The 13,015-nt window shown below is 43.0% G+C and overlaps 1 protein-coding gene across 7 annotated transcripts in view; it reads left to right on the top strand.

The window, feature by feature from the left end:
* The first annotated feature begins 10,278 nt into the window (after positions 1 to 10,278).
* The window catches only part of TBCE (tubulin folding cofactor E), a 37,857-nt gene continuing 35,120 nt past the window's right edge, over positions 10,279 to 13,015 (top strand). The window contains exon 1 of one of the 7 annotated variants that reach the window (XR_014781465.1): positions 10,279 to 10,513. The gene's annotated coding sequence lies outside the window, so the exon portion shown is untranslated. The remainder of the gene's footprint in view (positions 10,514 to 13,015) is intronic. The other 6 variants (XM_084794177.1, XM_084794181.1, XM_084794175.1 and 3 more) reach the window with 6 other exon arrangements.

Raw genomic sequence — 13,015 nt, forward strand, 5'->3', positions numbered from 1 at the left:
GCAGAGTACTGTATACATAATAATAAATAAAAAAATCTTTAAAGAAAAAAAAAGAAATTCCAACCTATTAGTTCAAGTCAGCTATGTAGGGTGTTTCCTGACAGCTACTGGGCACTGACAGAACTGCCTGGGAAATGTTTGCCATGCTTATTATCTCTGTCTATCTAGTAGCCCTTGCTGGCCTAGAACTTGATATGTAGACCTGTGCCCAACTCAAAGACCTGCGCCAGGTGTAGTGGTACACACCTTTAATCCCAGCACTCGGGAGGCAGAGGCAAGTGGATTGATGTGGGTTCGAGGACAGCCTGGTCTACAAAGCAAGTCTAGGACAGCCAAGGCTACACAGAGAAACCCTGTCTCAAAAACAAAACCCTGCCTGCCTCTGTGTCCAGAGTGCAGAGGGATCAAAGGCATGTACCATCACTCCTGCAAAGGATATTTTTTATACAGCACTACTTTAAAAGAATCACTGACTTTGAATTGTTTATCACTATACTTAAAGCTGTATCTGAAGAGATGACCATGAAACAAGGTTGTTTGACTTCTGTTGGGTGAATGTCTTAGTCATTGTTCTGTTGCTGTGAAGAGAGATCATGGCCAAGGCAATTCTTATAAAAGAAAGCATTTAATTTGGAGGCTTGCTCATAGTTGCAGTTGGTCGTTTTTCAGCATGGCAGAAACATGGTAACACTCATGGCCCTGGAGCAGTCGTTGAGAACTACACTCTGATTTGTAGGCAGCAGGCAGAGTCTAGGTCTGCCATGAGGTTCTGAAACCTCAAAGCCCACTCCAAGTGGCGCAATCCCCCTCACCCCCGACAAGGCCACACCTCCAAGCCCTTCTAATCCAGTCAAAGAATTCTACTCCCTGGTGACAAAGTATTCAGATAGTATTCAGATCTATGAGCCTAGTGGGTCACTGTTACTCACACTACCGCACTTAGGTACTTTAGTATCAATGGTAAGCAGTTAGAAGGTGTGTAAATCTTACTGAAACCTGCCCAGTTGCTTAGTAAAAATTATAAACATCAGGAGTGTTTTAAAGAGATTTGGCTTTAATGAGTATTCTAAGAAAGATATCAGTGCATTTTTAATAAAGTAATTGTGTGTTTATTAAGCCTGACTGGTTAAGTAGATTTACCCATAAGGAAATAGACATAGAAAATGGAGTTAAAAGACGAGACAAGCCTGTAGTACCTCCATGAGTATGAGGCAAGAGGATCATGAGTTCAAGAGCTGTCTGACCTCCATAGGGAGTCGGACCCCAGCTGGGCTGCACACACAGAGCTTTGTCTGAAAGCAGGGGAGGTATTGAAATGAGACGCGCATTTGAAACACAAAGTAGGAATTCAAAGAGGCTCGGACTTTTTAATAAGTTTTATGAAAATGCACTTGTGGTTTGATAAAAGTATGAATGTGGACAAAAAGATGGCTCAGTTTGTCAAGTGCTTGCTGCATAAACATGAGAATCTGATTCTTGGTGCCCAGAATCCACAAGGAATCAGAATGTGGGACTGTGCATCCTGTGCCGCAGGGTGGAGGAAGGTGGATACCTTGCATACTCTGGCAAGCCATTCTAACCAACCCTTGTAAGTCCCAAGCCAGTTAGAGACCCTATCTGAAAAAATACTGTGAAAACCCACTGAGGCAAGCACCTGACCCTGACCCTTGGGATCCACATGCTCACACATGCACATGCATACAGTTATAGACGTGTATACACTCAAAAGTACGGTAATTTTATTAATTTATTGAAGCCTGAAACTTCTCCAGTTAAGATTTGAAGAGCTGAAGATTGAAGGTGAACAATGAATAAATAAAATTACAACATTCAGTAAGTGGTCAGTAATGACTGGCGAGGTGGCTCGGCAGTTAAGAACTCTTGTTGCTCTTCCAGAGTGCCTGGGTTCAGCACCCAGCACTGTATGGTAGTATGTGTACCTGTTCACACAAGTGTGTACACCTGTGTGGACAGGTACATGTACACAAGGTCAGAGGTCAATAGGAAGTGACCGGACTTGATCACTTGTTTTTTAGACAGGGTCTCTATGTAGCCCTGGCTGTCCTGGGAACTCTCAATATAGACTACGCTGGCCTCAAACTCACAGAGATGCACCTTCCTCTTCCTTCCACCTTGATCACACTTTACTCTTTTCAATTATTTTGTCATTAGAGTGTGTGTGGGTGCTCGTGTGTACGTGCCACAAAACATGTAAGGAGGCCGGCAGAGGTGGTGCACCCCTTTCATCCCACCACTCAGGAGGCAGAAGCAGGCGGATCTCTGTGAGTTCAAGGAGAGCCTGGTCTACAAAGTGAGTCCAGGACAGGCAAGGCTACACAGAGAAACCCTGTCTCGAAAAACCAACCAAAAAAACATATGAGGTTAGAGGACAACTTTTGGAAGTCAGTTGTCTCCTTCCACCACGGGTTCCAAGGATCAGACTGAAGTCATCGGGTGCATTAGCAGTTGTGTTTACCCCTCTGAGCCCAGCCTTAATTTTTTACACAGCTGCATAGCCAGAGCACTCTTGGGCCCTGCCCTTCTCTACCCCTGCAGCACTGGGTTACAGGTGTGTGTCAACACACTCAGTGTTTACAGGGGTGCTGGCATCTAAACTCTGGTCCTCCTGCTTGTGTGGCAGATTCTTTACCATGATCCAGCCCTATGCCATCTAATTTTTATTTATCACTCTTCTGATGCAAAACAAAAGTCTTGGTCCAAAGAGGATAGACGTAACCTATTCTGAGCCAAATATGAATGTCCATTCCCCAGCAAAACAAAATCGGGTTACCCTGAATGGCATGTCTGTGAATGAGGTTTCATAAATGTAAAACTTTTTTGTTGTTGTTTTGTTTTTTTTCGAGACAGGGTCTCTGTGTATTAGCCTTGGCTGTTCTGGACTCACTTTGTAGACCAGGCTGGCCTCGAACTCACAGTGATCTGCCTGCCTCTGCCTCCCAAGTGCTGGGATTAAAGACATGCGCCACCACACCTGGCTCCATAAAAACATTTTTTATTAAATTTATTTTATCTACTTTTTAATGTGTTATGGCATGCATGTGGAGGCCAGGGGACAGCTTATACAACTTGTGGGAATCAGTTCTCTCCTTCTACCATGTTGGTTCTTGGGCATGAACTCAGGATTGGTGGTGAGTAACTTTACATGCTAAGCCAGCTCACCTCCCCAGTTCCATAAACCTTTATAGTCACAGAACAAAGAAAGTCACCAATCAATCCATTTACCAAATGTGTTCTTAGAGACATCAGATAGGTTACAGCAGCTTCAAGAGGAAGTGTCTCCTGTGGATTTCACCTGCTGCTTTGTAACATCCTTAGCTTTAGGGTTGGTCCCAGCCACTGCCCTGCAAGTGCAACAATGCATTCCAAGTACGGTGAGTGACACATACTTACAACCCCAGTATTTCAAAGACAAAAGCAAGACAACTGTTGAGTCTGAGGCTAGCATGGACTACAAGCTCAAGGTCAACCTGGGCTATATACTGAGACCCTGTCTCTAAGAGGCAAAAGAAAAACATGCATTCCACAAGTTATATCTCGTAATCACAAAAATGTTAGGCCATGTACAGAGGTTGGTAGCACAGGGTTATCAGTGGATCTGAAGATAGCCCAGGCCATTTTGGCTCTCAGTCTGCAACAGCCCTTCTTTGCACAATCACCAGACAGTTCTAGCTAGTCTTCAGCACAGACGTAGCTTTGTCAAATATTCCATCCACAGTTGGATCCTTCCCACATGTCAGTCAGCAGTTCAACCTTTGAGTCCCCATCCCCGTACCTTGCTGAAGTTGGCTACCTTTCCCCATCCTGTCACCAACTATTTTATTCCATTTGCTTAATCTGAAATGATCTTATGTATGTGATTGATGCATTGTCCCTTACACACTTTTTTTTCCCTTTGGTTTTTCAAGACAGAGTCTCTCTGTGTAACCTTGGCTGTCCTGGACTCACTTTGTAGACCAGGCTGGCCTCGAACTCACAGGGATCCACCTGCCTCCGCCTCCCGAGTGCTGGGATTAAAGGCATGCACCACCACGCCCGGCCACACTTTTTTTTAAATATAGAGGATATTGTGTTTTTGTCTGCCTTGTGTGTTATAACTCTAAAGGGGAAGGTATCCTGACAGTCAGGAGCCCAGGACTACCACAAAGTCACATTGCACAACAAACCTCACACAAGAGATTTATTGGGAAAGGCATAAGAGAGTGGCTGCCTCTGCTCAGGAGAGAAGCAGGGAAGATCAACCAGGAAGAAGGCTTTATGTATGGTTCCTTGACGGGTAGGGGAGCTTTTCAGGATGGCCAGGGATTGGTGGAATTTTGTGGCCTAATCTTGAGCTTTAAAAAAAAAGATACATTTTATTATGTATGTATAAAACAAACTACATGCAGCAGGGAGAACCATGTGACAATCATGAGAATCATGAATTCTATAAATGTTATATTCACAGTGGTTTGGCTATTTGTATTTGTCCAGCTTGATTTTGTCTTGTGTTTGTCTTGTTGGGTCTAAATTTCTGAATGAAATTCAGTATCTATCGTATCTCAACTCTAATAACTTAACTTCTTTATCTTGATCTAAAACGATTTTATCCCCTAACCAACTGTTGAGTGACTGTTCAGGCAGCAAACCTTCTGAGTCAATTTGCACATTTTGTACGCTGCTAACTCACACTGCTGGTTCACTTAGGAATTTAAGTTTTATTCCTTCTCAAGTCTCTGAGGGGCACTGAAGGCCAGATAGTATATTTTTACAATCAAGTTTAGTTGGTTACAGGATAAGATCATTTTAAATCTTGGGCTTTTTTAATGTCAGAAGGCACCTGGCCACACAAACCACCTTGAGGGACTAAAAACTGCTGATAGAGCCATTAGAGAAGTCTGGGGCTCCTGCCTCAAGGGGCTTCCATCCCTCCTTTTTTGTTTACTATTAACAAATAATCAGGAATCAGGAAAGGGGCAGGCAATGTTGTCATTAGACTACTTCCTGCTGAATGGGAGCATGGAAGTCCTTGGGGCAAGCTTGATCTTCACCTCAGGGCATAATCAGGAGTTGCTCTGTACCCTAGGGGTTGTTAATCCTGTAATAGCAGCTGATTAAAAGTCTGGTTAGAAATCTTTTCAATATGTTGTTAAGAAGTCTAGAAAAGAGTGATTAGTAGGATCAAAAAAAGAGAAGGGAGGTTACGAAGGGTAGTATCCAGTTCCATATTGGACTGTCAATGATCAAACCACCTCATGTGGGGGCTTGTTTTTGCCATCTGAAAAACATCCTAGTACAGACTCTTGACAGGAAACATATATATACAAAACAGGAGGCAGGGCTTTTTGAATCTTGGTATTGTTTGGCTGTTCATCACTCCACTTCGAGACGCTCCAAGAGAGAACCGCTCCAGAGAACGCTTCGAGGCTCTGGGTTCCGGCTGCTGTTCCAGATTCCAGCAGCAACTTTGGTGGAATTGCTGGTCTGCTGAAATCCTGCTGACTCTGCCAGGGGAATCGCTCCCAGGAACTGAATTCAACAAGGTCTACTTCTCCTGTTCCCATAAATCTCCTTCCTCTCCTGTCTAGGGTAGGTGGGTTGGAAGGGAAGTATATGCATTTAAGGAACCCCAAATAAAGTAGGTTTGGAAAAGGTGAAGCCTACAGGTAGCACCCAACGTGCTTTGGGCATCATGGGTAACTTAACTTCTACTATTGCAGAGGAAGATACAGGTTTTCAAGATATAGCAAAGCTGTTTCAGGGTGTCAGCAAAATCATAGCTGTTCTTGCAAAGTACTTTTCTACTTTATACACAGGAGGAATTTTTTGTTTATTCTTGGTCTTTTTACTGTATAATATTTTTTAAAAGATTGGAAGAAAGACCAATAAGATACAAAAACCAGAAGAGTCAGTAAATTCTATTGTTCTGGAAAGGATTGCAGAGTTGGCTATACAACTTGAGAATTTGCAGGTAGAGGTTGAAGCATTTGGAAAACCAAAACACCCAGTAACTGAGAGCCAGTGTTTCCCACAATTACTGCCCCACCCTGCTCTACAGCCAGGTGGTCAGAGCACCAGTATGGGGAATGGGGCAGAGAAAAATGGGAAGCTGGAGTGGCTGTAAAGATTCTAGAAGAATGAGAAAGCAGACAGGCCAGAAGGGCATTGGAGACAAGTGCTCCAAAATAGGAATTCTTTAGGGCTACACAGACACCACCAGCATTTCCAGTCTTTGTGCAACATATTCCTGCTAATGATGGTGCTGAGGCTTATGATGGGATGGCATGTCATCCAGTAGATATGCTAGATTTAAAGCATTTCAGAGAGGCTATCATACAATATGGAATGCGTTTAGCATATGTTAAACAAATGTTAAATAATGGCCTATGCAGCATAAATTTATTTCCCAATATTGGAAGGGATTAGTGTCAGCTGTGTTAGAAGCTGCTCAACAATTACAGTAGTTAATGTGGTGGAAAAATTAAGCCACTAGAATAGAATGACAAAATATGACAAGGGGGGGCCTTTAATCCCAGCACTCGGGAGGCAGAGGCAGGTGGATCACTGTGAGTTCATGGCCAGCCTGGTCTACAAAGTGAGTCCAGGACAGCCAAGGCTACACAGAGAAACCCTGTCTCGAAAAACCAAAAAGAAAAAGAAAAGAAAAAAAATATGACAAGGGGATAAATGTTGTTAAAGATTAATTACTTGGTGAAGGGCGTTACGCTGAGTTAAGAGGACAAGAGACAGGATTTCTCTGTGTAGCCTTGGCTGTGCTAGAATTGCTTTATAGACCAGGCTGGCCTCAAACTCACAGGGATCTACCTGCCCCTGTCTCCCCAAGTGCTGGGATTATAGGTGTGTGCCGCCTCACTCAGCTACATTTTTAAAAATGTATTTATTATGTATACAGTGCTCTGCCTGCATGTACACCTGCAGACCAGAGAAGGGCATCAGATCACATTATTGATGCTTATGAGCCACCATGTGTTTGCTGGGAATTGAACTCACGACCTCTGGAAGAGCAGTCATTGCTCTTAACCACTGAGCCAGCTACATTTTATTTTGAGACATGTTTTATTAAGTTGTCCGGGCTGCCCTTGAACTTTCTATCTTCCAGCATCAATCTTCTACGATACCAGGATTACAAACCTGCACGGATTCTGGCTTTATTGTTCATTTTATAGCCATTTACTATCTCTGACTGAGCATTTTAGTTACTGTTAGGTAAAACCTTAGAGTATGTTGGTTTTTTCTTTTCTTTTTTTGTTTGTTTGTTTTTGTTTTTTTGTTCATTTTGATAGCCATTTACTATCTCTGACTCAACATTTTAGTTATTATTAGGTAAAACCTTAGAGTGCATTGGTTTTTTTTTTCTTTTGTGTTTTTTGTTTTGTTTTGTTTTGAGATTGGGTTTCTCTGTGTATCCTTGGCTGTCCTATACTTACTTTGTAGATCACGCTGGCCAAGAAATCAAAGAGATCCACCTCCTCTGCCTCTGAGTGCTGGGTTTACAGGTATACGCCACCTCATCCTGCTAATAATTTCTTTTGAAATGGCTTTTTTACACTAATACAAGATGGATTTAAGGAAGTGCAAGAAGGAAAAAATAAAAAAGAAAGCTGGATGTAGCTCATCTCCTTTCCTGGCAGTTTAGATTTTTTGCTGTGAACTCAAACATTTGAGAGCAATATGGTTTTTTGTTTGTTTGTTGTTGTTGTTTTGTTTATTTTTTTGTTTTCTTTGTTTCTCAAGACAGAGTTTCTCTGTGTAACAACCCCCAGCTGTCCTGGACTCTCTTTGTCGACCAGGCTGACCTCAAACTTAGAGATCTACCTGAGTTCTGGATTACAGGCCTGCGCCACCATGCCCAGCTGTTTTCTTTTTCTAAAAACAAAAGGTTAAAGACAGTTTCACTAGAATACAGTCCAGGTGGCATGGATGCCTGCCTAGCTTGGGTTTGATTCCCAGAACTGCATAATATGGAGTGGTGGCACACACCTAGGCTCCCCAGCACCTGGAAAGTGGAGGCACTAGAACAAGGAATTCAAGGTTGCCCTCAGTGATATATTTAGTTTGTGCAGCCTGCTCTGTCTAAAAGAAGAAAGAAGGAAGAAAGGAGGAATGGGGAAAATAATCACAGAAGAGAGAAGAGGCAAAGACAGAGAAAAATGAGAGCAGAAGGCTGACAAAAATTAGAGACAAGCTATTCTCTCTTTGTAACTCCTGGAACTCTCTTTGTAGACCAGGCCGGCCTCCAACTCACAAAGACCCACCTGTCTCTGCCTCCTGAATGCTGGGATTAAAGGCATGCGCTACCACCAGGCCTGGCCTTAAGAGATTTTTGTAAACTGGGTATGGTGGCATAGGCCTTTAATCCTAGCACTCAGGAGGCAGAGGCAGGCATGTCAATGTGAGTTCGAGGCCAGCTTGGTCTACAGAGGGAATCCAGGACAGCCAAGGCTACACAGAGAAACCCTGTCTTGAAATACCAAGAAAAAAAAAAAGATTTTTGTAAAGGATAACTAAAATTCTAATTTTGGCTGGGCGTGGTGGTTCACAGATGTTGAAAGGTAGAGAAATTGTCATGAGTTTAATGCCAGTTTGACTTAACTTTTGAAACCTGAAGTGACTGACCCATTTTGCTATAATCTGTTACTCTGTTCTCACCAACTTATTAACTTATTTTGAAAGTGTTCTATGTATGAATTGTGTGTGTGTGTGTGTGTGTGTGAGAGAGAGAGAGAGAGAAAGAGAGAGAGAGAGAGAGAGAGAGAGAGAGAGAGAGAGAGAGAGAGAGGCTATATAAAAATTCAAGTAATCTCTTCCATAGTAACATGTCATTTTGGATAAACTCAACAAATGTTTCTGGGTCAAAGTCCCCTGGATTTAATGTAGAATAACCTTTTTTCTTCTAGAAGATGTTCTGTACGAATAATTACTTGCAAAGAATGAAGTTAAAAATAAATGTGGAGATACTGGTGTGGTGCACGCCTGAGATTTTTAGCACATGGAAGAGAGAAACCAGAGAATGAGGAGTTCAAGGCTAATCTTGACCACGGCAAGCTTTGAGGCCAGCCTAGTATACATGAAACTTCGTCTCAAACAGCACCACCACTTTAGCAGCATGTTATCCCCAAAAACCAGTTGTTTTGTTTTTGTTTTTAGATAGGGTTTCTCTGTGTAGCCTTGGCTGTCCTAGAGCTGACTCTGTAGACCAGGCTTGCCTGGACTCAGACATCTACCTGCTCTGCCTTCCAAGTGCTGGGATTGTAGGTGTGCACCACTGCCTGCTGAAATTCTATATTTCCATTGGAGAATTACCCAAATATTCCTGGTGGCTGAAATGCTCCAGGCAAGAATGAGTGTTCTAGTACTACCAATAAGATTTCAAACAGGAAAGTTTCCAGAAGCTTATTTTATCTTTCATTAATCAATGACAGTGGATTCACTATTGGGTATCTCTCACTGCTAAGCAATAAAGTAAAATAACATTTGTCATGAATACCATCTCCTAGCAGAGTTAAAAAGTTCCTCTTTGGTTGAGTTATAGCCCTGCTTTTATTATTGTTTTTGTAGTGATGTATGATCAAACCAACTTGGAGCCAGCAAAGTCAGAGTTCTTCCACTACATTTATGCCCCGCCACAGGTTTTTGTTTTGTTTTGTTTTGTTTTTCAAGACAGGGTCACTCTGTGAAGCCTTGGCTGTCCTGGAATCACTTTGTAGACCAGGCTGGCCTCAAACTCACAGCGATCCGCCTGCCTCTGCCTCCCGAGTGCTGGGATTAAAGGCTCCAGCCACAGGTTTAATGAGTTTTTATCCTGTGAAGAGTCCACACTATTATGTGCTTATATACACAGCAGCTTATGGTTTTCAATGAAATAATTACTGGCTTTTAATATCTAAAACCAACCAAACAAACAAAAAAGCAAAGTGATTCACAGGAACTACACTTCTCTACAGAGGTGACCTTTACTCTGATTCTGCTTTAGCTGGTTAACTTTTTCTTTCCAGTTCTGGAGGAATAAACAATATACTTTTCTACTAACTATGAACTCCCTAATGTGGGTAGACTACCCATAAACATGAGAAGTTTTTTCTTTTTTTTTTTTTTTTTAAAGACAGGATCTTGTTAGGCAGCCAAGACTGCTCCCACCCCAATCCCGAACTGTCCTCAGTCCTCCTGCCTCAGTCTTTCCAGTGTTGATTGTAATAGGCATGAGCCACCACGCCCAGCTATGAACTTTTAACACTTGTTTTGGCTGTCCTGGATCAACTACAGCACACAAGTTTCCTTGGTCCCTATGTCATTCACGGTTTCAGCTCTGGGATCCACTTGAACAGCATCTAGTCAGGATAGGTTGGGAGTTTGGGTGGGCCAAACTGATTTCCCGCCATCACTTCCTGTAAGGAGGTGGTACTTCCGGTCTGTAGCCGCTTTCGCTTAGAGCCGGAAGCTCCGTCGCTGAGGGTGAGTGAGGGCCCCACGGCGCAGACACACGGGCTGAGGGCAGGTGAGCTTCGTAAGGTGGTGGAGCTGAGGTGGCGAGCCGCCCAGTGGGGTTGCCGTTCCACCCTGAAGTGCCTTAGTGTTCCTTCCGCTCCGAGACTTCGGGTTGGCGGGGCCGCGTTTTGGGCTGACCCGGCGAAATGCTAGTGCGCCTGCGCCAAGCGCCCTGTTCTGTCACTGTTGTCTGTAAGCGGGTCTCAGGTGATGCTGCCAGGACCCTGAGACCTGACTGGCTATCAGTGTAGAGGAAAGCCCCATATTCCGTTTTTGACGCTTCTGGTGGACAGTGGTCATTATGAGTGGCTGGAGGAAATATTCAGATTTTTAAATTTAAAATTAATTTTATTATTATTTATTTTATTTTATTTTATTTGAGGGAGAGAGGGTCTCATTCTGTAACCAAAGGCCGTCTTGGAACTGTCTGTGGCTGGCCTCGAACTAGCGTCAGCCCTCTTGCTTGGTTTTAGCCTCCCTATTTTAAGAATTACAAGTCCTAGCCAGCCTGCCCCGCAATGAATGATTGACTTTCTTTCTTTCTTTCTTTCTTTCTTTCTTTCTTTCTTTCTTTTCTTTTTTTCCTGGCTTTTCGAGACAGGGTTTCTCTGTGTAACAGCCCTGGCTGTCCTGGACTCACTTTGTAGACCATGTTGTCCTTGAACTCACAGAGATCCACCTGTCTCTGCCTCCTGAGTACTGGGATTACATGCATGAGTCACCACACCCTTAGAATAAAACTCTAGAATTAAAGATTTTACTACTGTTTGGAGATTGTTCCGGGAATTGTAATTGGATCCAAATTAGTGTGTGATTTAGCTGTTTCCAAGGAAACAAGCATGTTGAGACAACAGGGCTTATACATCCTAATGATACAGACAGAGCAAAGGGAGAAGAATGTTCTTTTTTCTGGTGTGAAAGTTAGCCAGGTCCGCTGTCTGTTGATTTTGCCTACTATCTTTTTCTGTCCTTAGTTTCAATTTTTCTTTTTTCCTAAGATTTTTATTTTTATATGTATGGGTATTTTTGTATACATGTCTGTGGACCTCATACATGCGGCGCACCAGGAAGCTAGAACAGTGCATTGCATCACCTAAGACTGGAGTTACAGACAGTTGTGAGCTGTATGTGAGTGCAGGGCTTTGAAACTGGGTCCTCTGTAAGAGCAGCTAGTGCTCTTAACCACTGAGCCATCTCTACAGTCCTACTTTAATTTTTCTATGTGCTCATGTTGTAAACACAGCTTACTACCTGGAATTCTGTTGGTTTTGGTTTGGTCTTCATGGAGTCCTGGATGTCTTTGTTGTTGTTGTTATGTTTTGTTTTTTCCAGACAGGGTTTCTCTGTGTAGCCTTGGCTATTCTGGACTCGCTTTTTAGACCAGGATGGCCTCTTAACTCACAGAGATCCGCCTGCCTCTGCCTCCTGAGTGCTGGGATTAAAGATGTGTGTCACCATGCCTGGCCATAGTTCTGGCTGTCTTAAAGCTCAATGTGTAGACCAAGTTAGAATTCACAGAGAACCTCCTGCCTCTGCTTCCGGAGAACTGGGATTCAAGATGTGGGCCACCACACTCCAATACAGGCAGTTTTATAAAATACAGTTTTTAATAGTGTCTATAAAAAAGATTTAGAAGGTTAAATTAGTGATACAAATCTTCCCTGATGTGAAGTGGCCTTCAGATCACAGTAGTGAGTCATGCCAGGCCGTTTTCTCCTTATTACATGCTGCAGGATTTGGTCTGAATTGGTATCCCTACCTCATTTATCTCACTTATAAATCAGATTCATTCTCACTGCATCATTGAGAGGGAATGTGGTGTTGTACTATTGTTTCATGAAGAGGACTTTTTATTTCTTCATCATTGGGTCTTAATGCAAAAGAATTCTCTGGAAGTTGGCTTCTTTCCATGTCTAAGGCTCCAGATTTGGTTACCATCTCATCAGAATGGTTTTTGACTTGCTTTTGGTAAAGGAGGCCATGGAAAGCAACTTGGTGCTGGAACTAGTACATTCTCAGTTACTCCCCTAAAGGGAATTACTAGTTTCCTTCTTGCTGCTGCTGCTGCTGCTGCTGCTCCCTCTCCTCCTCCTCCTCCTCTTCCTCCCCCCTCTCCTCCTCTCCTTATGCTCCTGGGGCTAGGTTCATGATCTACCACTGAGCTACACTTCCAGCCCCTGTAGGGTCTTATATTGATGTCCTTGAATGTTTGATTCTCCTACCTCAGCCTCCAGAGTAGATGAGATTATAGGCTTGTGGGTCTGGCAGGACTCTGCTTTGTGACTTGCAGGCTTATTGTTATTTACAGTAATTGTCTACTGAGACATTCATTCAGACCCAAACCTTTGGAGTCATTCTGACTCAGAATGTTCATATATTCCTATCAGCTAATTCCCTGATGGTCTTCAAGCCCTTTCCTACAACAGTCACCTGTTGAAAACTGAAGTGTATCTCATAGGATTACTGCTCCCTGACTACTAGTTACAGTGTTTTCTTTTAGTCGTTTTGCATT

This window comes from Acomys minous (assembly GCF_964271855.1).
Source record: "Acomys minous genome assembly, chromosome: 9".
Taxonomy (NCBI): domain Eukaryota; kingdom Metazoa; phylum Chordata; class Mammalia; order Rodentia; family Muridae; genus Acomys; species Acomys minous.